We start from the raw sequence: 25,429 nt of genomic DNA, 5'->3' as shown, positions 1-25,429 counted from the left end.
GTACACAGTTGTATTTGTGTGTGTGTAAACAGTTGTGTGTGTGTGTTTGTACACAGCTGCGTGTGTGTGTACACAGTTGTGCGTGTGTATGTATAAACAGTGTGTGTGTGTTTGTGTGTGTGTACACAGTGTGTAAGTGTATACATAGTGTGTGTGTGTGTGGTGTGTACAGAGTTGTTTGTGTGTGTACACAGTGTGTGTGTGTGTGTGTGTGTACACGGTGTGTGTGTGTGTGTACACAGTTGTGTGTGTGTGCGTACACTGTGTGTGTATGTACACTGTGTGTGTGTACACTGTTGTGTGTGTGTGTGTGTACACTGTGTGTCTGTGTACACTTGTGTGTGTGTGTGTGTGTACACAGTTGTGTGTGTGTGTGTGTGTACACAGTTGTGTGTGTGTGTGTGTGTACACTGTTGTGCGTGTGTGTAAACTGTTGTGTGTGTGTACACTGTGTGTGTGTGTACACTGTTGTGTGTGTCTGTGTGTTTACACTGTGTGTGTTTGTATGTGTAAACTGTGTGTGTGTACACTGTTGTGTGTGTGTGTGTCCACTGTTGTGTGTGTGTGTACACTGTTGTGTGTGTGTGCGCGCAGTGTGTGTGTTTGTACAGTGTGTGTGTCTGTGGGTGTGTATACACAGTGGGTGTGTATACACAGTGTGTGTGCGTCTGTATACTGATCTGTGTGTGTGTGTACACAGTGTGTGTTTGTATACACAGTGCATGTGTACACAGTGTGTTTGTTTGTGTGTACACAGTTGCGTGTGTGTGTGTCTACACAGTTCTGTGTATGTACACAATTGTGTGTGTGTACACAGTTGTGTGTCTTTACACGATTGCGTGTGTGTGTACACAGTTGTGTGTTTGTGTGTGAGTACCGAGTTGTTTGTGTGTACACAGTTGTGTGTGTGTGTGTCTGTACACAGTTATGTGTGTGTGTGTACACAGTTGTGTGTGTGTACACAGTTGTGTTTGTGTGTGTACACAGCTGTGTGTGTGTTTGTGTACACAGGTGTGTGTGTGTGTACACAGCTGTGTGTGTGTGGGTACACAGTTGTGTGTGTGTGGGTACACAGTTTTGTGTGTGTGTGTATGTGTGTCTACACAGTTGTGTGTTTGTGTGTAGACAGTTGTGTGTGTGTACACAGTGGAGTGTGTGTACACAGTTCTGTGTGTGTGTGTGTAGACAGCTGTGTGTGTGTGTACACAGTTGTGTGTGGGTGTGTGTACACAGTTGTGTGTGTGTACAGTGTTGAGAGTGTGTACACAGTTATCTGTATGTGTTTGTACACAGTTGTGTGTGTGTACACAGTTGTGTTTGTGCGTGTACACAGTTGTGTGTGTGTACACAGCTGAGTGTATGTGTACACAGTTGTGTGTGTGTGTGTTTATATATAAACAGTGTGTGTGTGTGCACAGTTGTGTGTGTGTGTGTGTGTACACAGTTGTCTGTGTGTGTGTCTGTGTGGGTGCACAGTGTGTGTGTGTACCCCGTTGTGTGTGTGTGTACACAGTTGTGTGTGTGTGTGTGTGTGTACACAGTTGTGTGTGTGCGTGTGTGTAACCAGTTATGTGTGCGTGTGTACACAGTTGTGTGTGTGTGTGCGTAGACAGTGTGTGTGTGTGTAAACAATTGTGCGTGTGTGTGTGTGTACTCAGATGTATGTGTGTGTGTACACAGTGTGTGTGTGTGTACCCAGTTGTGTGTGTGTGTGTGTGTGTCTTTGTACACAGTGGTCTGTGTGTACACAGATTTGTGTGTGTGTTTGTACACATTTGTGTTTGTGAGTGTGTGTACAGAGAGTGTTTGTGTGTGTGTATACAGTTTTGTGTCTGTGTGTCTACACAGTTATGTGTGCGTGCACACAGTGTGTGTGTGTATGTGTGTGTACACAGTTGTGTGTGTACACAGTTGTGTGTGTGTATACATTTGTGTGTGTGTGCGCACTGTGTGTGTGTACACTGCGTGTGAGTACACTGTGTGTGTGTACACAGTTGTGTGTGTGTACACAGTTGTGTGTGTGTACATATTTGTGTGTGTGTGCACACTGTGTGTGTACACTGCGTGTGAGTACACTGTGTGTGTGTGTGTGTGTGTTCACTGTTGTGTGTGTCTGTATACAAAGTGTGTGTGGGTATCCACAGTGTGTGTGTCTGTGTGTGTGTGTGTGTATTTGTACACTGTTGTTTGAGTGTGTGTACACAGTGTGTGGGAGTGTTTGTGTGTATACAAAGTGTGTGTGTACACAGTGTGTGTGTGTGTGTGTGTGTAGTACACAGTGTGTGCGTGTATACACAGTGTTTGTGTGTGTGTAAATAGTGTGTGTGTGTCTGTGTGTACACAGTTGTGTGTGCGTACGTATACACAGTGTGTGTGTGTGTATACAGTGTGTGTGTGTACACAGTTGTCTGTGAGTGTGTGTACACAGTTGTGTGTGTGTGTGTTTGTACAGAGTGTATGTGTATACACAGTGTGTGTGTGTGTGTGTGTGTGAACACAGTTGTGTGTGTGTGTGTGTGTGTACACAGTGTGTGTGTGTGTACACAGTTGTGTGTGTGTTTGTGTACACAGTTGTGAGTGTATGTACTCAGTGTGTGTGTGTGTGTGTGTGTACACAGTGTGTGTGTGTCTATGCCGTTGTGTGTGTGTGTATACACTGTTTGTTTGTACACTGTTGTGTGTGTGTGTACACAGCTGTGTGTTTGTACACAGTTGTGTGTGTCTGTTCACAGTGTGTGTGTATACACAGTTTGTGTGTGTATACAAAGTGTGTGTGTGTTTACACAGCTGTGTGTGTGTACACAGTTGCGTGTGTGTGTACACAGTGTGTGTGTATACACAGTGTGTGTGTGTGTACACAGTTGTGTGTGTGTGTACACAGTTGTGTGTGTGTGTACACAGCTGCCTGTGTGTGTGTGTGTTTGTACACAGTTGTCTGTGTGTACACAGTTTTGTGTGTGTGTGTGTACACATTTGTGTGTGTGTGTACAGTGTGTGTTTGTGTGAGTACACAGTTGTGTGTGTGTGTCTACACAGTTATGTGTGTGTGTACACAGTGTGTGTGTGTGTGTGTACACAGTTGTGTGTGTGTACACAGTTTTGTGTGTGTGTGCACACTGTGTGTGTGTACACTGCGTGTGAGTACACTGTGTGTGTGTGTGTACACTGTTGTGTGTGTGTGTGTTCACTGTGGTGTGTGTGTGTGTACACAGTGTGCGTGTGTGTCTGTATACAAAGTGTGTGTGTGTATACACAGTGTGTGTGTGTGTGTACACTGTTGTTTGAGTGTAGGTACACAGTGTGTGGGAGAGTTTATGTGTATACAAAGTGTGTGTGTACACAGTGTGTGTGTGTTTGTACACAGTGTGTGCGTGTGTACACAGTGTTTGTGTGTGTGTACATAGTGTGTGTGTGTGTCTGTGTGTACTCAGTTGTGTGTGCGTACGTACACACAGTGTGTGTGTGTGTATACAGTGTGTGTGTGTACACAGTTGTGTGTGAGTGTGTGTACACAGTTGGGTGTGTGTGTGTGTACACAGTGTGTGTGTGTATACACAGTGTGTGTGTGTGTGTGTGTGTGAACACAGTTTTGTGTGTGTGTGCACACAGTGTGTGTGTGTACACAGTTGTGTGTGTGTGTGTGTGTGTACACTGTGTGTGTGTACACAGTTGGGTGTGTGTGTGTGTACTCAGTGTGTGTGTGTGTACACAGTTTGTGTGTGTCTGCAGTTGTGTGTGTATACACTGTGTGTTTGTACACTGTTGTGTATGTGTGTACACTGTGTGTGTGTGTACACTGTTGTGTGTGTGTGTAATCTGTTGTGTGTGTGTACACTGTGTGTGTGTGTGTACACTGGTGTGTGTGTCTGTGTGTTTACACTGTGTGTGTTTGTATGTGTAAACTGTGTGTGTGTGTACACTGTTGTGTATGTGTGTGTCCACTGTTATGTGTGTGTGTACACTGTTGTGTGTGTGTGTGCGCAGTGTGTGTGTGTACAGTGTGTGTGTGTCTGTGGGTGTGTATACAAAGTGGGTGTGTATACACAGTGTGTGTGTGTCTGTATACTGATCTGTGTGCGTGTGTGTACACAGTGTGTGTTTGTATACACAGTGTGTGTGTACACAGTGTGTTTGTTTGTGTGTACACAGTTGCATGTGTGTGTGTCTACACAGTTCTGTGTATGTACACAATTGTGTGTGTGTACACAGTTGTGTGTCTTTACACGATTGCGTGTGTGTGTACACAGTGTGTGTGTGTTTGTACACAGTGTGTGCGTGTGTACACAGTGTTTGTGTGTGTGTACATAGTGTGTGTGTGTGTGTCTGTGTGTACACAGTTGTGTGTGCGTACGTACACACAGTGTGTGTGTGTATACAGTGTGTGTGTGTACACAGTTGTGTGTGAGTGTGTGTACACAGTTGGGTGTGTGTGTGTGTACACAGTGTGTGTGTGTATACACAGTGTGTGTGTGTGTGTGTGTGTGTGTGTGTGTGTGTGTGTGAACACAGTTTTGTGTGTCTGTGCACACAGTGTGTGTGTGTGTACACAGTTGTGTGTGTGTGTGTGTACACTGTGTGTGTGTACACAGTTGGGTGTGTGTGTGTGTACTCAGTGTGTGTGTGTACACAGTTTGTGTGTGTCTGCAGTTGTGTGTGTATACACTGTGTGTTTGTACACTGTTGTGTATGTGTGTACACTGTATGTGTGTGTACACTGTTGTGTGTGTGTGTAAACTGTTGTGTGTGTGTGTACACTGTGTGTGTGTACACTGGTGTGTGTGTCTGTGTGTTTACACTGTGTGTGTTTGTATGTGTAAACTGTGTGTGTGTGTACACTGTTGTGTATGTGTGTGTCCACTGTTATGTGTGTGTGTACACTGTTGTGTGTGTGTGTGCGCAGTGTGTGTGTGTACAGTGTGTGTGTGTCTGTGGGTGTGTATACAAAGTGGGTGTGTATACACAGTGTGTGTGTGTCTGTATACTGATCTGTGTGTGTGTGTGTACACAGTGTGTGTTTGTATACACAGTGTGTGTGTACACAGTGTGTTTGTTTGTGTGTACACAGTTGCGTGTGTGTGTGTCTACACAGTTCTGTGTATGTACACAATTGTGTGTGTGTACACAGTTGTGTGTCTTTACACGATTGCGTGTGTGTGTACACAGTTGTGTGTTTGTGTGTGAGTACCGAGTTGTTTGTGTGTACACAGTTGTGTGTGTGTGTGTCTGTACACAGTTTTATGTGTGTGTGTGTACACATTTGTGTGTGTGTACACAGTTGAGTGTGTGTACACAGTTATGTGTTTGTGTGTACACAGTTGTGTGTGTGTGTGTACACATTTGTGTTTGTGTGTGTACACAGCTGTGTGTGTGTGTGTGTACACAGCTGTGTGTGTGTGGGTACATAGTTTTGTGTGTGTGTGTATGTGTTTCTACACAGTTGTGTGTTTGTGTGTAGACAGTTGTGTGTGTGTACACAGTGGAGTGTGTGTACACAGTTCTGTGTGTGTGTGTGTAGACAGTTGTGTGTGTGTGTACACAGTTGTGTGTGGGTGTGTGTACACAGTTGTGTGTGTGTATAGTGTTGAGAGTGTGTACAAAGTTGTCTGTATGTGTTTGTACACAGTTGTGTGTGTGTACACAGTTGTGTTTGTGCGTGTACACAGTTGTGTGTGTGTACACAGCTGAGTGTATGTGTACACAGTTGTGTGTGTGTGGTTATATATAAACAGTGTGTGTGTGTGTGCACAGTTGTGTGTGTGTGTGTGTAAACAGTTGTGTTTGTGTGTCTGTGTGGGTGCACACAGTGTGTGTGAGTGTACCCCGTTGTGTGTGTGTGTGTGTACACAGTTGTGTGTGTGTGTGTGTGTACACAGTTGTGTGTGTGTGTAACCAGTTATGTGTGCGTGTGTACACAGTTGTGTGTGTGCGTACACAGTGTGTGTGTGTGTGTAAACAATTGTGTGTGTGTGTGTACACAGATGTGTGTGTGTGTGTACACAGTGTGTGTGTGTGTGTGTAAACAATTGTGTGTATGTGTGTGTGCGTGTACACAGATGTGTGTGTGTGTGTACACAGTTGTGTGTGTGTACACAGTTGTGTGTGTGTGTTTACACTGTGTGTGTGTGTACACTGGGTGTGCGTGTACACTGTGTGTGTGTACACTGTTGTGTGTGTGTGTGTACACTGTGTGTGTGTGTACACAGTGTGTGTGTGTATACACAGTGTGTGTGTGTATACAAAGTGTGTGTGTGTGTGTGTGTACACTGTTGTGAGTGTGTGTGTGTGTACACAGTGTGTGGTGTGTATACACTTTGTGTGTGTACACAGTTCGTGTGGGTGTGTACACATTGTGCGTGTGTATACACAGGGTGCGTTTGAGTATACAGTTGTGTGTGTGTGTACACAAATGTGTGTGTGCATGTATACACAGTGTGTGTGTTTGTCTGTGTTTATACAGTGTGTGTGTACACAGTTGAGTGTGTGTGTGTACACAGTTGTGTGTGTGTGTCTGTGTGTACACAGTGTGTGTGTTTGTACACAGTTGTGATAGTGTGTACAAAGTGTGTGTGTACACAGTGTGTGTGTGTGTGTACACAGTTGTCTCTGTGTGTGTGTATAAACTGTTTGTGTGTGTGTGCACTCTGTTGTGTGTATGTACACTGTGTGTGTGTACACTGCTGTGTGTGTTTGTACAGTGTGTGCGTGTCTGTGTACACTGTTTTGTGTGTGTGTTCACTGTGTGTGTGTGTACACTGTGTGTGTTTGTGTACACTGTTGTGTGTGTGTGTACACTGTTGTGTGTGTATTTGTTTGTACATTGTGTGTGGGTGTGTACACTTGTGTGTGTGTGTGTGTGTGTACACTGTGTGTGTACACTGCTGTGTGTGTGTGTGTACAATGTTGTGTGTGTGTGTGTGTGTACACTGGTGTATGTATGTGTACACTGTTGTGTGTGTCTGTGTGCGTGTACACTGTTGTGGGTGTGTGTACACTGTTGTGTGTGTATTTGTTTGTACTCTGTTTGTGAGTGTGTACACTGTTGTGTGTGTGTGTGTGTGTGTATACACTGTGTGTGTGTGAGTGTGTGTACACAGTTGTGTGTGTGTGTGTGGGTAACCTGTTATGTGTGTGTGTGTGTGGTTGTGTAAACAATTGTGTGTGTGTGTGTGTGTGTGTGTGTACACAGATGTGTGTGTACACAGTTGTGTGTGCTGACACAGTTGTGTGTGTGCGTGTACACAGTTGTGCATGTGTGTAGACTGTATGTGCGTGTACAATGTGTGTGTGTTTACACTGTTGTTTGTGTGTGTGCACACAGTGTTTGCGTGTGTACACAGTGTGTGTATATGTGTGTGTGTGTACACAGTTGTTTGTGTACGTACACAGTTGAGTGTGTGTGGGTACACAGTTTTTTCTGTGTGTGTACACATAGTGTGTGTGTGTGTGTGTGTACACAGTTGTGTGTGTGTGTGTGTACACAGTTGTTTGTGTACGTACACAGTTGAGTGTGTGTGGGTACACAGTTCTTTCTGTGTGTGTGTGTACACATAGTGTGTGTTTGTGTGTGTATATACACAGTTATGTGTGTGTGTGTACACAGTGTGTATGTGCTTTTACTTTGTGTGTGTGTATACACAGTGTGTGTGTATGCAGAGTGCGTGCACACTGTTGTGTGTGTGTGTGCACACTGTTGTGTGTGTGTGTGTACACAGTGTGTGTGTGTATACACAGTGTGTATGTGTGTGTGTGTACAGAGTGTGTTTGTATACACAGTGTGTGTGTGTACACTGTTGTGTGTGAGTGTGTGTTAACACAGTGTGTGTGTACACAGTATGTGTGCACACAGTTTGTGTGTGTGTGTATACAAAGTGTGTGTGTGTGTACACAGTTGTCTGTGTGTACATAATTGTGTGTGTGTATGTATAAACAGTATGTGTCTGTGTGTGTGTGTACACAGTTGTGTGTGTGTGTGTACACAGTTGCGTTTGAGTGTGTTTGCACACAGTGTGTGTGTGTATACACAGTGTTTGTGTGTGTATGTGTACACAGTGTTGTGTGGGTGTGTGTGTACACAGTTGTGTGTGTGTGTACACAGTGTGTGTGTGTGTCTATACACAGTGTGTGTTTGAGCACACACAGTTTTGTGTGTGTGTCCACTGTGTGTGTGTACACTGTTGTGTGTGTGTATGTGTGTACACTGTGTGTGTGCACACTGTTGTGTGTGTGTGTGCACACTGTTGTGTGTGTGTGTGTACACAGTGTGTGTGTGTATACACAGTGTGTATGTGTGTGTGTATACAGAGTGTGTTTGTATACACAGTGTGTGTGTGTAGACTGTTGTGTGTGAGTGTGTGTTAACACAGTGTGTGTGTACACAGTATGTGTGCACACAGTTTGTGTGTGTGTGTATACAAAGTGTGTGTGTGTGTGTACACAGTTGTCTGTGTGTACATAATTGTGTGTGTGTATGTATAAACAGTATGTGTCTGTGTGTGTGTGTACACAGTTGTGTGTGTGTGTGTACACAGTTGCGTTTGAGTGTGTTTGCACACAGTGTGTGTGTATACACAGTGTTTGTGTGTGTATGTGTACACAGTGTTGTGTGGGTGTGTGTGTACACAGTTGTGTGTGTGTACACAGTGTGTGTGTGTGTCTATACACAGTGTGTGTTTGAGCACACACAGTTTTGTGTGTGTGTGTGTCCACTGTGTGTGTGTACACTGTTGTGTGTGTGTATGTGTGTACACTGTGTGTGTGTACACTGTGTGTGTGTGTGTGTTTGTGTGTACCCAGTTGTGTGTGTGTGGGTTTACACAGTTGTGTGTGTGTACACAGTTGTGCGTGTGTGTGTGCACACAGTTGTGTGTGTACAAAGCTGTGTGTGTGTGTGCGTGTGTAGTTGTCTGTGTGTACACAGATTTGTCTGTGTGTGTGTGTGTACACAGTTGTGTGTGTGTACAGTGTTGGTTGTGTGTGTGTACACAGTTGTGTGTGTGTGTGTGTCTACACAGTTGCGTGTGTGTACACAGTGTGTGTGTGTTTGTGTAAACAATTGTGTGTGTGTGTGCACACAGATGTGTTTGTGTGTGTGTGTAAACAGTTGTGAGTGTGTGTGCACAGTTGTGTGTGTGTACACAGTTGTGTGTGTGTGTACACAGTTGAGTGTGTGTGTGTACACTGTGTGTGTGTACACTGTGTTTGAGTACACTGTGTGTGTGTACACTGTTGTGTGTGTACACTGTTGTGTGTGTGTACACAGTGTGTGTGTGTGTACACAGTGTGTGTGTGTCTGTATACACAGTGTGTGTGTATACACAGTGTGTGTGTGTATACACAATGTGTGTGTGTGTGTACACAGTGTGTGGGATTTTTTGTGTGTATACAAAGTGTGTGTGTACACGGTGTGTGTGTGTGTAGTACACAGTGAGTGTTTGTTTAAACAGTGTTTGTGTGTGTGTGTGTACACAGTTGTGTGTGCGTACGTATACACTGTGTGTGTGTGTATACAATTTGTGTGTGTACACAGTTGTCTGTGTGTGTATGTGTACAGAGTGTGTGTGTGTGTATAGACAGTGTGTGTGTGTGTGAACACAGTTGTGTGTATGTGTGTACACAGTGTGTGTGTGTGTGTGTGTACACAGTTGTGTGTGTATAGTGTGTGTGTGTCTGTACACTGTTGTGTGCATGTGTACACTGTGTGTGTGTGTACATTATGTGTGTGTACACGTTTGTGTGTGTGTACACGGTTGTGTGTTTGTGTGTGCACTGTGTGTGTGTGTGTACAATGTTGTGTGTGTGTACACTTTTGTGTGTGTGTGTACACTGTTGTGTGTGCGTTAGTTTGTTCACTGTGTGTGTGTGTGTACACTGTTGTGTGTGTGTGTGTGTGTACACTGTGTGTGTGTGTACACTCTTGTGTGTGTGTGTGTTGACACAGTTGCGTGTGTGTGTGTGTACACAGTTGTGTGTGTGTGGGTTTACACAGTTGTGTGTGTACACAGTTGTTCGTGTGTGTGTGTTTACACAGTTGTGTGTGTGTACACAGTTTTGTGTGTGTGTGTACACAGTTGAGTTTGTGTGTGTGTGTACACAGTTGTGCATGTGTGTGTGTGTACACTGTTGTGTGTGTGTGCAGTGTTGGTTGTGTGTGTTTACACAGTTGTGTGTGTGTTTGTCTACACAGTTGTGTGTGTGTGTACACAGTGTGTGTGTGTTTGTGTAAACAATTGTGTGTGTGTGTGCACACAGATGTGTTTATGTGTGTGTGTACACAGTTGTGTGTGTGTACACAGTTGAGTGTGTGTGTGTACACTGTGTGTGTGTGTACACTGTGTGTGAGTACACTGTGTGTGTGTGTACACTGTTGTGTGTGTACACTGTTGTGTGTGTGTACACAGTGTGTGTGTGTGTGTACACAGTGTGTGTGTGTCTGTATACACAGTGTGTGTGTATACACACTGTGTGTGTGTACACAGTGTGTGGGAGTGTTTGTGTGTATACAAAGTGTGTGTGTACACAGTGTGTGTGTGTGTTTAGTACACAGTGAGTGTTTGTTTACGCAGTGTTTGTGTGTGTGTACACAGTTGTGTGTGCGTACGTATACACAGTGTGTGTGTGTATACAGTGTGTGTGTACACAGTTTTCTGTGTGTGTATGTGTACAGAGTGTGTGTGTGTGTATAGACAGTGTGTGTGTGTGTAAACACAGTTGTGTGTGTGTGTGTACACAGTGTGTGTGTGTGTATAGTGTGTGTGTGTGTCTGTACACTGTTGTCTGCGTGTGTACACTGTGTGTGTGAACACTATGTGTGTGTACACGTTTGTGTGTGTGTACATTGTTGTGTGTTTGTGTGTGCACTGTGTGTGTGTACAATGTTGTGTGTGTGTACACTGTGTGTGTCTGTGTACACTGTGAGTGTGGGTACACTTTTGTGTGTGTGTACACTGTTGTGTGTGCGTTAGTTTGTTCACTGTGTGTGTGTGTACACTGTTGTGTGTGTGTGTGTACACTGTGTGTGTGTACACTCTTGTGTGTGTGTGTGTGGACACAGTTGCATGTGTGTGTGTGTGTGTGTACACAGTTGTGTGTGTGTGTGGGTTTACACAGTTGTGTGTGTGTGTACACAGTTGTTCGTGTGTGTGTGTACACAGTTGTGTGTGTACACAGCTCTGTGTGTGTGTGCGTGTGTACACAGTTGTCTGTGTGTACACAGTTTTGTGTGTGTGTGTGTACACAGTTGTGTTTGTGTGTGTGTGTACACAGTTGTGCGTGTGTGTGTGTGTACACTGTTGTGTGTGTGTGTACACTGTTGTGTGTGTGTGTACACAGTGTGTGTGTGTGTAAACAGTGTGTGTGTGTATGTGTCTGTATACACAGTGTGTGTGTATACACAGTGTGTGTGTGTGTGTACAGAGTGTGTGGGAGTGTTTGTGTGTATACAAAGTGTGTGTGTACACAGTGTGTGTGTGTGTGTGTAGTACACAGTGAGTGTGTGTTTACACAGTGTTTGTGTGTGCGTGTACACAGTTGTGTATGCGTACGTATACACAGTGTGTGTGTGTACCCAGTGTGTGTGTGTACACAGCTGTGTGTGTGTGTGCGTATGTGTACAGAGTGTGTGTGTGTATAGACATTGTGTGATGTGTGAACACAGTTGTGTGTGTGTGTGTACACAGTGTGTGTGTGTATACACAGTTGTGTGTGTGTGTGTACACTGTGTGTGTGTCTGTACACTGTTGTGTGCGTGTGTACACTGTGTGTGTGTACACTATGTGTGTGTACACGTTTGTGTGTGTGTACACTGTTGTGTGTTTGTGTGTGCACTGTGTGTGTGTGTACAATGTTGTGTGTGTGTACACTGTGTGTGTGTGTACACTGTGAGTGTGTGTACACTTATGTGTGTGTGTGTACACTGTTGTGTGTGCATAAGTTTGTTCACTGTGTGTGTGTACACTGTTGTGTGTCTGTATACACTGCTGTTTTTGTGTGTGTACACTGTTATGTGTGTGTGTGTACACTGTTGTGTGTGTACACTGTGAGTGTGTGTGAAAACTGTGTGTGTGTGTGTACACTGTGTGTGTGTGTGCATAGTGTGTGTTGTGTTTGTGTGTGTAAAACGTGCGTGTGTGTATACACAGTGTGTGTATGGGTGTGTGTTTACACAGTATGTGTTGTGTGTGTGTGTACACAGTGTGTGTGTGTGTGGGTAAACTGTTGTGTGTCTGTGTGTAAACAGTGTGCGTGTGTGTGTGTACACTCTTGTGTGTCTGTTTGTACACAGTGAGTGTTTAAACAGTGTGTGTGTGTATACACAGTGTGTGTGTGTATACACAGTGTGTGTGTTTGTGTGTGTGTGTGTATAGAGTTGTGTGTGTACACAGCTGTGTGTGTGTGCGTGTGTACACAGTTGTCTGTGTGTACACAGTTTTGTGTGTGTGTGTGTGTACACAGTTGTGTTTGTCTGTGTGTGTACACAGTTGTGCGTGTGTGTGTGTGTACACTGTTGTGTGTGTGTGTACACTGTTGTGTTTGTGTGTGTACACAGAGTGTGTGTGTAAACAGTGTGTGTGTGTATGTGTCTGTATACACAGTGTGTGTGTATACACAGTGTGTGTGTGTACAGAGTGTGTGGGAGTGTTTGTGTGTATACAAAGTGTGTGTGTACACAATGTGTGTGTGTGTGTAGTACACAGTGAGTGTGTGTTTACACAGTGTTTGTGTGTGTGTGTACACAGTTGTGTGTGCGTACGTATACAAAGTGTGTGTGTGTACACAGTGTGTGTGTGTACACAGCTGTGTGTGTGTGTATGTGTACAGAGTGTGTGTGTGTATAGACATTGTGTGATGTGAGAACACAGTTGTGTGTGTGTGTGTACACAGTGTGTGTGTGTGTACACAGTTGTGTGTGTGTACACTGTGTGTGTGTCTGTACACTGTTGTGTGCGTGCGTACACTGTGTGTGTGTACACTATGTGTGTGTACACGTTTGTGTGTGTGTACACTGTTGTGTGTTTGTGTGTGCACTGTGTGTGTGTGTACAATGTTGTGTGTGTGTACACTGTGTGTGTGTGTACACTGTGAGTGTGCGTACACTTTTGTGTGTGTGTGTGTACACTGTTGTGTGTGCATTAGTTTGTTCACTGTGTGTGTGTGTACACTGTTGTGTGTGTGTATACAATGCTGTTTTTGTGTGTGTACACTGTTATGTGTGTGTGTACACTGTTGTGTATGTACACTGTGAGTGTGTGTGAAAACTGTGTGTGTGTGTACACTGTGTGTGTGTGTGCATAGTGTGTGTTGTGTTTGTGTGTGTAAAACGTGTGTGTGTGTATACACAGTGTGTGTGAGTGTGTGTGTGTGTGTGTGTGTGTGTGTTTACACAGCATGTGTTGTGTGTGTGTGTGTACACAGTGTGTGTGTGTGTGGGTAATCTGTTGTGTGTGCGTGTAAACAGTTGTGCGTGTGTGTGTGTACACTGTTGTGTGTGTGTTTGTACACAGTGAGTGTTTAAACAGTGTGTGTGTGTGTATACACAGTGTGTGTGTATACACAGTGTGTGTGTTTGTGTGTGTGTGTGTACACAGTTGTGTGTGTGTGTGTACACAGTTGTGTGTGTGTATACACAGTGTGTGTGTGGGTACACATTGTGTTTGTGTGTGTGTACACAGTTGTGTGTGTGTGTATAAACAGTTGTGTGTGTGTACAGAGTTGTCTGTGTACACAGTTGTGTGTGTGTGTGTATACACAGTGTGTGTGTGTGTGTACACATTGTGTTTGTGTGTGTGTACACAGTTGTGTGTGTGTGCATAAACAGTTGTGTGTGTGTACAGAGTTGTGTGTGTACACAGTTGTGTGCGTGTGTACAAAGTTGTGTGTGTGTGTGTACACAGTTGTATGTGTGTGTACACAGTTGTATGTGTACACAGTTGTAATGGGTGTGTGTACAAAGTTGTGCGTTTGTGTACATAGTTGTGCGTGGGTGTGTGTACACAGTTGTGTGTGTGTACACAGTTGTGTGTTTACACAGTTGTGTTTGTGTGTGTGTACACAGTTGTGTATGGGTGTGTGTACACAGCTGTGTGTGTGTACAGAGTTGTGCGTGTGTACACAGTTGTGTGTTTACACAGTAGTGTGTGTGTCTGTACCGAGTTGTGTGTTTGTGTGTGTGTGTACAGAGTTGTTTGTATGTACACAGTTGTGTGTGTGTGTATGTAGACAGTTGTGTGTGTGTGTATGTTTACACAGTTGGATGTGTGTACACAGTTGTGTGTGTACACAGTTGTGTGTGTGTGTGTGTACACAGTTGTGTGTGTGTGTGCACAATTGTGTGTGTGTACACAGTTGTGCATGTCTGTGTACGTAGCTGTGTGTGTGTACACACAGTTGTGTGTGTCTGTACACAGCTGTGTGTGTAAACAGTTGTGTGTGTGTACACAGTGTGTGTGTGTATACACAGTTGTGTGTGTACAAGGTGAGTGTGTGTTTACACAGTTGTGTTTGTGTGTACACAGTTGTGCGTGTGTGTGTGTACACAGTTGTGTGTGTGTACACAGTTGTGTGTGTGTGTGTGTTTGTACACAGTTGTCTGTGTGTACACAGTTTTGTGTGTGTGTACACATTTGTGCGTGTGTGTGCGTACAGTGTGTGTTTGTGTGTGTGTACACATTTGTGTGTGTGTGTGTCTACACAGTTATGTGTGTGTGTACACAGTGTGTGTGTGTGTTAGTGCAAACAATTGTGTGTGTGTGTGTGTGTACACAGATGTGTGTGTGTGTGTACACAGTTGTGTGTGTGTACACTGTTGTGTGTGTGTATACAATGCTGTTTTTGTGTGTGTACACTGTTATGTGTGTGTGTGTACACTGTTGTGTGTGTACACTGTGAGTGTGTGTGAAAACTGTGTGTGTGTGTACACTGTGTGTGTGTGTGCATAGTGTGTGTTGTGTTTGTGTGTGTAAAACGTGTGTGTGTGTATACACAGTGTGTGTGTGTGTGTGTGTGTGTTTACACAGTATGTGTTGTGTGTGTGTGTACACAGTGTGTGTGTGTGTGTGTGGGTAATCTGTTGTGTGTGCGTGTAAACAGTTGTGCGTGTGTGTGTGTACACTGTTGTGTGTGTGTTTGTACACAGTGAGTGTTTAAACAGTGTGTGTGTGTGTGTATACACAGTGTGTGTGTTTGTGTGTGTGTGTGTACATAGTTGTGTGTGTGTGTGTACACAGTTGTGTGTGTGTATACACAGTGTGTGTGTGGGTACACATTGTGTTTGTGTGTGTGTACACAGTTGTGTGTGTGTATAAACAGTTGTGTGTGTGTACAGAGTTGTCTGTGTACACAGTTGTGTGTGTGTGTGTATATACAGTGTGTGTGTGTGCGTGTACACATTGTGTTTGTGTATGTGTACACAGTTGTGTGTGTGTGTATAAACAGTTGTGTGTGTGTACAGAGTTGTGTGTGTACACAGTTGTGTGCGTGTGTACAAAGTTGTGTGTGTGTGTGTACACAGTTGTACGTGTGTACACAGTTGTATGTGTACACAGTTGTAATGGGTGTGTGTACACAGTTGTGCGTTTGTGTACATAGTTGTGCGTGGGTGTGTGTACACAGTTGTGCGTGTGTACACAGTTGTGTGTTTACACAGTTGTGTTTGTGTGTGTGTACAGAGTTGTGTATGGGTGTGTGTACACAGCTGTGTGTGTGTGTACAGAGTTGTGCGTGTGTACACAGTTGTGTGTTTACACAGTAGTGTGTGTGGCTGTACCGAGTTGTGTGTTTGTGTGTGTGTGTACAGAGATGTTTGTATGTACACAGTTGTGTGTGTGTGTATGTAGACAGTTGTGTGTGTGTGTATGTTTACACAGTTGGATGTGTGTACACAGTTGTGTGTGTACACAGTTGTGTGTGTGTGTGTGTACACAGTTGTGTGTGTGTGTGCACAATTGTGTGTGTGTGTACACAGTTGTGCGTGTCTGTGTACGTAGCTGTGTGTGTGTACACACAGTTGTGTGTGTCTGGACACAGCTGTGTGTGTGTAAACAGTTGTGTGTGTGTACACAGTGTGTGTGTGTATACACAGTTGAGTGTGTAAAAAGTGAGTGTGTGTTTACACAGTTGTGTTTGTGTGTACACAGTTGTGCGTGTGTGTGTGTACACAGTTGTGTGTGTGTGTACACAGTTGTGTGTGTGTGTGTTTGTACACAGTTTTCTGTGTGTACACAGTTTTGTGTGTGTGTACACATTTGTGCGTGTGTGTGCGTACAGTGTGTGTTTGTGTGTGTGTACACATTTGTGTGTGTGTGTGTCTACACAGTTATGTGTGTGTGTACACAGTGTGTGTGTGTGTTAGTGCAAACAATTGTGTGTGTGTGTGTGTGTGTGTGTACACAGATGTGTGTGTGTGTGTGTACACAGTTGTGTGTGTGTACACAGTTGTGTGTGTGTACACATTTGTGTATGTGTGCACACTGTGTGTGTGTACACTGCGTGTGAGTACACTGTGTGTGTGTACACTGTTGTGTGTGTGTGTGCGTTCAGCTTTGTGTGTGTGTGTGTGTACACAGTGTGTGTGTGTGTGTCTGTATACAAAGTGTGTGTGTATACACGGTGTGTGTGTGTGTACACTGTTGTTTGTGTGTGTGTACACAGTGTGTGGGAGTGATTGTGTGTATACAAAGTGTGTGTACACAGTGTGTGTGTGTGTAGTACACAGTGTGTGCGTGTATACACAGTTTTTGTGTCTGTGTGTACATAGTGTGTTTGTCTGTGTGTACAAAGTTGTGTGTGCATACGTATACACAAGTGTGTGTGTGTGTGTATACAGTGTGTGTGTGTACACAGTGTGTGTGTGAGTGCGTGTACACAGTTGTGTGTGTGTGTGTGTTCACAGTGTGTGTGTGTGTTTACACAGTTGTGTGTGTGTGTACACAGTGTGTGAGTGTGTACACAGTTGTGTCTGTGTTTGTGTACACTGTTGTGAGTGGGTGTGTGTGTACACATTTGTGTGTGTGTGTACACAGTGTGTGTGTGTGTGTCTATACACAGTGTGTGTTTGTGCATACACAGTTTTGTGTGTGTGTGTGTGTGTGTGTGTCCACTGTGTGTGTACACTGCTGTGTGTGTATGTGTGTACACTGTGTGTGTGTACACTGTGTGTGTGTGTGTTTGTGTGTGTGTGTACACAGTTGTGTGTGTGTGTGTGGACACAGTTGTGTGTGTATGTACACATTTGTGTGTGTGTGTGTGTAGAAGTTGTGTGTGTGTGTGTACACAGTTGTGTGCGTGTGGGTTTACACAGTTGTGTGTGTGTACACAGTTGTGCCTGTGTGTGTGTACACAGTTGTGTGTGTACAAAGCTGTGTGTGTGTGTGCGTGTGTGCACAGTTGTCTGTGTGTACACAGTTTTGCCTGTGTGTGTGTGCACACAGTTGTGTGTGTGTACAGTGTTTGTTTGTGTGTGTGTACACAGTTGTGTGTGTCTACACAGTTGTGTGTGTGTGTGCACAGTGTGTGTGTGTTTGTGTAAACAATTGTGTGTGTGTGTGTGTACACAGATGTGTTTGTGTGTGTGTGCACAGTTGTGTGTGTGTACACAGTTGTGTGTGTGTACACAGTTTTGTGTGTGTACACAGTTGAGTGTGTGTGTGTACGCTGTGTGTGTGTACACTGTGTGTGAGTACACAGTGTGTGTGTGTGTACACTATTGTGTGTGTGTGTGTACACTGTTGTGTGTGTGTGTACACAGTGTGTGTGTGTGTGTGTGTGCACAGTGTGTGTGTGTGTCTGTATACACAGTGTGTGTGTATACACAGTGAATATGTGTGTGTGTGTACAGTGTGTGGGAGTGTTTGTGTGTATAAAAAGTGTGTGTGTACACAGTGTGTGTTTGTGTGTGTAGTACACAGTGAATGTGTGTTTACACAGTGTTTGTGTGTGTGTACAAAGTGTGTGTGTGTGCACACAGTTGTGTGTGCTTACGTATACACAGTGTGTGTGTGTGTATATACAGTGTGTGTGTACACAGTTTTGTGTGTATGTATACACAGTGTGTGTGTGTGTGTGTACACATTGTGTTTGTGTGTGTACACAGTTGTGTGTGTGTACAGAGTTGTGTGTGTACACAGTTGTGTGTGTGTGTATACACAGTGTGTGTGTGTGTGTGTACACATTGTGTTTGTGTGTGTACACAGTTGTGTGTGTGTGTGTAAACAGTTGTGTGTGTACAGAGTTGTGTGTGTGTACTCAGTTGTGTGCGTGTGTACAAAGTTGTGTGTGTGTGTGTACACAGTTGTATGTGTATGTACACAGTTGTATGTGTACACAGTTGTAATGGGTGTGTGTACACAGTTGTGCGTTTGTGTACATAGTTGTGTGTGGCTGTGTGTACACAGTTGTGCGTGTGTACACAGTTGTTTGTGTACACAGTTGTAATGGGTGTGTGTACACAGTTGTGCGTTTGTACAGTTGTGTTTGTGTGTGTGTGTACACAGTTGTGTATGGGTGTGTGTACACAGCTGTGTGTGTACAGAGTTGTGCGTGTGTACACAGTTGTGTGTTTACACAGTTGTGTGTGTGTCTGTACCGAGTTGTGTGGTTGTGTGTGTGTGTACAGAGTTGTTTGTATGTACACAGTTGTGTGTGTGTGTGTGTGTACACATTTGTGTGTGTGTATGTGTACACAGTTGGATGTGTGTACACAGTTGAGTGTGTGTACACAGTTGTGTGTGTGTGTGTACACAGTTGTGTGTGTGTGTGCACAATTGTGTGTGTGTGTGTGCACAGTTGTGTGTGTGTGCGTGTACAGCTGTGTGTGTGTACACAGTTGTGTGTGTGTCTACACAGCTGTGTGTGTGTGTGTACCCAGTTGTGTGTGTGTGTACACAGTGTGTGTGTATACACAGTGTGTGTGTATACAAAGTGTGTGTGTGTTTACACAGTTGTGTGTGTGTGTACACAGTGGTGCGTGTGTGTGTGTACACAGTTGTGTGTGTGTGTACACAGCTGTGTATGTGTGTGTGTGTTTGTACACAGTTGTCTGTGTGTACACAGTTTTGTGCGTGTCTGTGTGTGTACACAGTTGTGTGTGTGTGTGTGTGTGTGTGTGTGTGTCCACAGTTGTGTGTATGTGTACAAAGTTGTGTGTGTGTAGGTACACAGTTGTGTGTGTGTACACAGTTGTAATGGGTGTGTGTATACAGTTGTGCGTTTGTGTACATAGCTGTGCGTGGGTGTGTGTACACAGTTGTGCGTGTGTGTGTACTCAGTTGTGTGTGTGTAGGGGTACACAGTTGGGTGTGTGTACACAGTTGAGTGTGTGTACACAGTTGTGTGTGTGTGTACACAGTTGTGTGTGTGTGTGCGCGCAATTGTGTGTGTGTGTACACAGTTGTGTGTGTATCTGTGTACGTAGCTGTGTGTGTGTACACACAGTTGTGTGTGTCTGTACACAGCTGTGTGTGTGTAAACAGTTGTGTGTGTATGTACACAGTGTGTGTGTGTATACACAGTTGTGTGTGTGTACAAAGTGAGTGTGTGTTTACACAGTTGTGTGTGTGTGTACACAGTTGTGCGTGTGTGTGTGTGTACACAGTTGTGTGTGTGTGTACACAGTTGTGTGTGTGTGTTTGTACACAGTTGTCTGTGTGTACACAGTTTTGTGTGTGTGTACACATTTGTGCGTGTGTGTGCGTACAGTGTGTTTGTGTGTGTGTACACAGTTGTGTGTGTGTGTGTGTCTACACAGTTATGTGTGTGTGTACACACTGTGTGTGTGTGTTAGTGTAAACAATTGTGTGTGTGTACACAGTTATAATGGGTGTGTGTACACAGTTGTGCGTTTGTGTACATAGTTGTGCGCGGGTGTGTGTACACAGTTGTGCGTGTGTACACAGTTGTGTGTTTACACAGTTGTGTTTGTGTGTGTGTACACAGTTGTGTATGGGTGTGTGTACACAGCTGTGTGTGTACAGAGCTGTGCGTGTGTACACAGTTGTGTGTTTACACAGTTGTGTGTGTGTCTGTACCGAGTTGTGTGTTTGTGTGTGTGTACAGAGTTGGTTGTATGTACACAGTTGTGTGTGTGTGTGTACACAGTTGTGTGTGTGTATGTGTACACAGTTGGATGTGTGTACACAGTTGAGTGTGTGTACACAATTGTGTGTGTGTGTGTACACAGTTGTGTGTGTGTGTGTGCACAATTGTGTGTGTACACAGTTGTGTGTGTGTGTGTGTGTGTACACAGCTGTGTGCGTGTACACAGTTGTGTGTGTGCCTACACAGCTGTGTGTGTGTGTGTGTACACAGTTGTGTGTGTGTGTCCACAGTTGTGTGTATGTGTAAAAAGTTGTGTGTGTGTAGGTACACAGTTGTGTGTGTGTACACAGTTGTAATGGGGGTGTGTACACAGTTGTGCGTTTGTGTACATAGTTGTGCGTGGGTATGTGTACACAGTTGTGCGTGTGTGTGTGTACTCAGTTGTGTGTGTGTGTATGTGTACACAGTTGGGTGTGTGTACACAGTTGAGTGTGTGTACACAGTTGTGTGTGTGTATACAGTTGTGTGTGTGTGTGCACAATTGTGCGTGTGTGTACACAGTTGTGCGTGTGTGTGTGTACACAGTTGTGTGTGTGTGTACACAGTTGTGTGTGTGTGTTTGTACACAGTTGTCTGTGTGTACACAGTTTTGTGTGTGTGTACACATTTGTGCGTGTGTGTGCGTACAGTGTGTTTGTGTGTGTGTACACAGTTGTGTGTGTGTGTGTGTCTACACAGTTATGTGTGTGTGTACACACTGTGTGTGTGTGTTAGTGTAAACAATTGTGTGTGTGTACACAGTTGTAATGGGTGTGTGTACACAGTTGTGCGTTGGTGTACATAGTTGTGCGTGGGTGTGTGTACACAGTTGTGTGTGTGTACACATGTGTGTGTTTACACAGTTGTGTTTGTGTGTGTGTACACAGTTGTGTATGGGTGTGTGTACACAGCTGTGTGTGTACAGAGTTGTGCGTGTGTACACAGTTGTGTGTTTACACAGTTGTGTGTGTGTCTGTACCGAGTTGTGTGTTTGTGTGTGTGTACAGAGTTGGTTGTATGTACACAGTTGTGTGTGTGTGTGTACACAGTTGTGTGTGTGTATGTGTACACAGTTGGATGTGTGTACACAGTTGAGTGTGTGTACACAATTGTGTGTGTGTGTGTGTACACAGTTGTGTGTGTGTGTGTGCACAATTGTGTGTGTACACAGTTGTGTGTGTGTGTGTGTGTACACAGCTGTGTGCGTGTACACAGTTGTGTGTGTGCCTACACAGCTGTGTGTGTGTGTGTGTACACAGTTGTGTGTGTGTGTCCACAGTTGTGTGTATGTGTAAAAAGTTGTGTGTGTAGGTACACAGTTGTGTGTGTGTACACAGTTGTAATGGGTGTGTGTACACAGTTGTGCGTTTGTGTACATAGTTGTGCGTGGGTATGTGTACACAGTTGTGCGTGTGTGTGTACTCAGTTGTGTGTGTGTGTATGTGTACACAGTTGGGTGTGTGTACACAGTTGAGTGTGTGTACACAGTTGTGTGTGTGTATACAGTTGTGTGTGTGTGTGTGCACAATTGTGCGTGTGTGTACACAGCTGTGTGTGTGTAAACAGTTGTGTGTGTATCTGTGTACTTAGCTGTGTGTGTGTACACACAGTTGTGTGTGTCTGTACACAGCTGTGTGTGTGTAAACAGTTGTGTGTGTATGTACACAGTGTGTGTGTGTATACACAGTTGTGTGTGTGTACAAAGTGAGTGTGTGTTTACACAGTTGTGTATGTGTGCACAATGTGTGTGTACACTGCGTGTGACTACACTGTGTGTGTGTGTGTACACTGTTGTGTGTGTGTGTGTGTGTGTGTTCACTTTTGTGTGTGTGTGTGTACACAGTGTGTGTGCGTGTCTGTATACAAAGTGTGTGTGTATATACGGTGTGTGTGTGTGTACACTGTTGCTTGTGTGTGTGTACACAGTGTGTGGGAGTGATTGTGTGTATACAAAGTGTGTGTACACAGTGTGTGTGTTTGTAGTACACAGTGTGTGCGTGTATACACAGTTTTTGTGTCTGTGTGTACATAGTGTGTGTGTCTGTGTGTACACAGTTGTGTGTGCATACGTGTACACAAGTGTGTGTGTGTGTGTGTATACAGTGTGTGTGTGTAAACAGTGTGTGTGTGAGTGCGTGTACACAGTTGTGTGTGTGTGTGTGTACACAGTGTGTGTGTAGACACTGTGTGTGTGAGTGTGTGTGAACACAGTTGTGTGTGTGTGTGTGTGTTCACCGTGTGTGTGTGTGTTTACACAGTTGTGTGTGTGTGTACACAGTGTGTGAGTGTGTACACAGTTGTGTCTGTGTTTGTGTACACTGTTGTGAGTGGGTGTGTGTGTACACATTTGTGTGTGTGTGTACACAGTGTGTGTGTGTGTGTCTATACACAGTGTGTGTTTGTGAATACACAGTTGTGTGTGTGTGTTTGTGTGTGTGTGTCCACTGTGTGTGTACACTGCTGTGTGTGTGTATGTGTGTACACTGTGTGTGTGTGTTTGTGTGTGTGTGTACACAGTTGTGTGTGTGTGTGTGGACACAGTTGTGTGTGTGTGTACACAGTTGTGCCTGTGTGTGTGTACACAGTTGTGTGTGTACAAAGCTGTGTGTGTGTGTGCGTGTGTGCACAGTTGTCTGTGTGTACACAGTTTTGTCTATGTGTGTGTGCACACAGTTGTGTGTGTGTACAGTGTTCGCTTGTGTGTGTGTACACAGTTGTGTGTGTCTACACAGTTGTGTGTGTGTGTACACAGTGTGTGTGTGTTTGTGTAAACAATTGTGTGTGTTTGTGTGTGTGTACACAGATGTGTTTGTGTGTGTGTGCACAGTTGTGTGTGTGTACACAGTTTTGTGTGTGTGTACACAGTTGAGTGTGTGTGTGTACGCTGTGTGTGTGTACACTGCGTGTGAGTACACTGTGTGTGTGTGTGTGTACACTATTGTGTGTGTGTGTGTACACTGTTGTGTGTGTGTGTACACACTGTGTGTGTGTGTGTGTACACAGTGTGTGTGTGTCTGTATACACAGTGTGTGTGTATGCACAGTGAATATGTGTGTGTGTGTACACAGTGTGTGAGAGTGTTTGTGTGTATAAAAAGTGTGTGATTACACAGTGTGTGTGTGTGTGTAGTACACAGTGAATGTGTGTTTACACAATGTTTGTGTGTGTGTGTACACACTGTGTGTGTGTTAGTGTAAACAATTGTGTGTGTGTGTGTGTACACAGATGTGTGTGTGTGTGTGTACACAGTTGTGTGTGTGTACACAGTTGTGTGTGTGTGTACACAGTTGTGTGTGTGTGTGTGTGTGCACAATTGTGCGTGTGTGTACACAGTTGTGTGTGTGTCTGTGTACTTAGCTGTGTGTGTGTACACACAGTTGTGTGTGTCTGTACACAGCTGTGTGTGTGTAAACAGTTGTGTGTGTATGTACACAGTGTGTGTGTGTATACACAGTTGTGTGTGTGTACAAAGTGAGTGTGTGTTTACACAGTTGTGTATGTGTGCACAATGTGTGTGTACACTGCGTGTGAGTACACTGTGTGTGTGTGTACACTGTTGTGTGTGTGTGTGTGTTCACTTTTGTGTGTGTGTGTGTACACAGTGTGTGTGCGTGTCTGTATACAAAGTGTGTGTGTATACACGGTGTGTGTGTGTACACTGTTGTTTGTGTGTGTGTACAGAGTGTGTGGGAGTGATTGTGTGTATACAAAGTGTGTGTACACAGTGTGTGTGTGTGTGTAGTACACAGTGTGTGCGTGTATACACAGTTTTTGTGTCTGTGTGTACATAGTGCGTGTGTCTGTGTGTACACAGTTGTGTGTGCATACGTATACACAAGTGTGTGTGTGTGTGTGTGTATACAGTGTGTGTGTGTACACAGTGTGTGTGTGAGTGCGTGTACACAGTTGTGTGTGTGTGTGTGTGTACACAGTGTGTGTGTATACAATGTGTGTGTGAGTGTGTGTGAACACAGTTGTGTGTGTGTGTGTGTTCACAGTGTGTGTGTGTGTGTTTACACAGTTGTGTGTGTGTGTACACAGTGTGTGAGTGTGTACACAGTTGTGTCTGTGTTTGTGTACACTGTTGTGAGTGGGTGTGTGTGTACACATTTGTGTGTGTGTGTACACAGTGTGTGTGTGTATCTATACACAGTGTGTGTTTGTGAATACACAGTTGTGTGTGTGTGTGTGTGTGTGTGTCCACTGTGTGTGTACACTGCTGTGTGTGTGTATGTGTGTACACTGTGTGTGTGTGTTTGTGTGTGTGTGTACACAGTTGTGTGTATGTGTGTGGACATAGTTGTGTGTGTGTGTACACAGTTGTGCCTGTGTGTGTACACAGTTGTGTGTGTACAAAGCTGTGTGTGTGTGTGTGTGCGTGTGTGCACAGTTGTCTGTGTGTACACAGTTTTGTCTATGTGTGTGTGCACACAGTTGTGTGTGTACAGTGTTTGTTTGTGTGTGTGTACACAGTGTGTGGGAGTGATTGTGTGTATACAAAGTGTGTGTACACAGTGTGTGTGTGTGTAGTACACAGTGTGTGCGTGTATACACAGTTTTTGTGTCTGTGTGTACATAGTGTGTTTGTCTGTGTGTACAAAGTTGTGTGTGCATACGTATACACAAGTGTGTGTGTGTGTGTATACAGTGTGTGTGTGTACACAGTGTGTGTGTGAGTGCGTGTACACAGTTGTGTGTGTGTGTGTGTTCACAGTGTGTGTGTGTGTTTACACAGTTGTGTGTGTGTGTACACAGTGTGTGAGTGTGTACACAGTTGTATCTGTGTTTGTGTACACTGTTGTGAGTGGGTGTGTGTGTACACATTTGTGTGTGTGTGTACACAGTGTGTGTGTGTGTGTCTATACACAGTGTGTGTTTGTGCATACACAGTTTTGTGTGTGTGTGTGTGTGTGTGTGTCCACTGTGTGTGTACACTGCTGTGTGTGTATGTGTGTACACTGTGTGTGTGTACACTGTGTGTGTGTGTTTGTGTGTGTGTGTACACAGTTGTGTGTGTGTGTGTGGACACAGTTGTGTGTGTATGTACACATTTGTGTGTGTGTGTGTGTAGAAGTTGTGTGTGTGTGTGTACACAGTTGTGTGCGTGTGGGTTTACACAGTTGTGTGTGTGTGTACACAGTTGTGCCTGTGTGTGTGTACACAGTTGTGTGTGTACAAAGCTGTGTGTGTGTGTGCGTGTGTGCACAGTTGTCTGTGTGTACACAGTTTTGTGTGTGTGTTTCTACACATTTGTGTGTGTGTGTACAGTGTGTGTTTGTGTGTCTATACAGTTGTGTGTGTGTGTCTACACAGTTATGTGTGTGTGTACACAGTGTGTGTGAGTGTGTGTGTACACAGTTGT

Source organism: Carcharodon carcharias, chromosome 17 (genome assembly GCF_017639515.1).
Source record: "Carcharodon carcharias isolate sCarCar2 chromosome 17, sCarCar2.pri, whole genome shotgun sequence".
Taxonomy (NCBI): Eukaryota; Metazoa; Chordata; class Chondrichthyes; order Lamniformes; family Lamnidae; genus Carcharodon; species Carcharodon carcharias.
Note: the sequence above shows the minus strand (reverse complement) of the source record.